The 2,067-nt window shown below is 36.8% G+C and overlaps 1 pseudogene; it reads right to left on the bottom strand.

The window, feature by feature from the left end:
• Positions 1 to 1,147: 1,147 nt before the first annotated feature.
• Positions 1,148 to 1,316, bottom strand: LOC147825985 (U2 spliceosomal RNA; annotated as a pseudogene).
• Positions 1,317 to 2,067: the final 751 nt, after the last annotated feature.

Below are 2,067 nucleotides of genomic sequence, written 5' to 3'. Positions count from 1 at the left end.
ATAAACTAGAAGGTACAGCCATACTTAATCCTGGAACACTTATAACTCCAAACCCTTGATGTTTAAATGGAGAACCCAGATTATTGCCCTTATCTATTCCTATTGAACTTGCTTTAACAAAAAGGAATTTTAACATAGAGTTAGATTTCCACTGTTCTGAAAAGATTTAGAAAATAAGACAGACTTCATAATCCTCTTACTTGCAGCACTAATAGTTTATGTATTCCAGTGTTTGTGATATGCAAAACATTTTCACAGTCTGCATCATGGTATACATATAATTTTGTACCAATTTTTCACAAAACATCTTTTCCAAGGTCAGATTTGCCCATCATAATTATAGAAATATCCCAATGTTTCTTTGAATTGATATATTATTATAATTTAACAAATGATTTTCCTAGTTTTAATATTTAATTTCCTTCTGTTTTGCTACTAATATGAGCCATTTTGCTAAACATTTGGAACAGTAAAGTGAAAAAATAAAAATAAATGTTTTTACTAAATAAAAATATTGGACTGTATTTAAAGACATAATTTGAATTCTTGAGATATATTTGAATAGGTCTAATACCACCTTCACATATTAGTCACAAAGTTGAGGAAAATAAAGAGGCTGGGCAAGGAACAGATAAAAGACAAGAAAAAGAAGGAGGAAGCAAAAGGGGAAGGGAGAGGGAAAAGACAGAGTAGGAACCAAAGGAAAAGGGAAGAACTTATAATTACAAGGATAAATTGATGGTCTTACTTCTGTTCTGACATTTGCTTCATGTAAATGATAGAAATACCATACCAATTCATTTGAATACATGTCGAGTCTCTCCATGAATTATAATAAATGTCAGCATCATTCTAATATTTAAAAACAAAAGCTATCCATAATTCAGGTGTGACCCTTTCCCTGTTGTCTGCTTCATCGTGCAAAATATCCATTGCCTGGCTTTTCGGGCCCTGTGTCCTCCAGCCCACATGGCTAAGCCCATTTTGCTCCACATAAAACCTCATCACTAGTCAGGACTACTCACTGGGACAGGAGCATGGAGGAGATGCATTTTCCACAATGGAGGAATGGTTTATATCAGAACAAACCTCCTGCAGCAAAAAAATTATGATCTCCAGGCAAAATTTTTTAAATAAAAACTTATTGAAGGGATTAGAATAACTACAAGTATGTTTAATTTGGAGGATAGTAGATCCTTTAAAAAAGAAGGGAGGAATGAACTAGGTAAGATCCTTTTTATAGCTTTTTTTAAAGAAAACTGCGGAGTCTGAGGGATACTCTACACTTGATCTTAGCCAAAAGGCCAAGAAGCAATCTGAGGGATACTCTAAAGCCAGAATCCAAGCAGAATTGCAGTCTTCATAGTTGAAAGTATTTGAGGACAGAGTTGAAGGCCCCAGAATGGCTGAAGATTAAAAGAAGAAAATTGCTGGGCATGTGGGGCAAGCCTGAACTCACAGCTACTCAGGAGGCTGAGGCAGGAGGGTCACAAGCTCAAGGCAAGCCTAAGCAACTCAGAGAGACACTATCTCAATATAAAAAGGGCTGCGGAGGGAGGTGACTCAGTGGTAAATGCTTGCCTAGTATTCAGGAGCACCTATGTTCAAACTACAGTACTGTAAATTAAAAAGACAGTGATAAGGAGGAGGAAAAAAGGAAAAGAGAAGCAGAGAGGAAAGGAGATGAAAAAAGAACAGAAGGTGTAGCTTAGAAGTAGAGTACATGTTTAACATGAATAAGACTCTGGGTTCAATCTCCAGTGGAGGGAAGGAAGCTTAGAAAAGGAAGGAACCACAGGAAGAACCTCCCGCCGAGAGAGAGAGAGAGAGAGAGAGAGAGAGAGAGAGAGAGAGAGAGAGAAAATGTATATACACTTCAGGAAAAATAGAAACAAGCATAAATATTTTAATACTAAATTTACTGAGCCATTATGAGATTAATACAAGTTACTTTTGGCTCTATAATTACAAAATGTTCTCAAAGTGGTGACCATTCCCTTCCAGGCGTGGATTCGTACAGCAAACTACTGCTGGTGTAACCTTGCTCCCTGTGATTGCCGCACATGC

Source organism: Heterocephalus glaber, unplaced genomic scaffold, assembly GCF_053883595.1.
Source record: "Heterocephalus glaber isolate CG9 unplaced genomic scaffold, H.glaber_assembly_v1.0 deba00001481, whole genome shotgun sequence".
Lineage (NCBI taxonomy): Eukaryota > Metazoa > Chordata > Mammalia > Rodentia > Bathyergidae > Heterocephalus > Heterocephalus glaber.
Note: the sequence above shows the minus strand (reverse complement) of the source record. Positions and strands in the feature narration are given on the sequence as shown.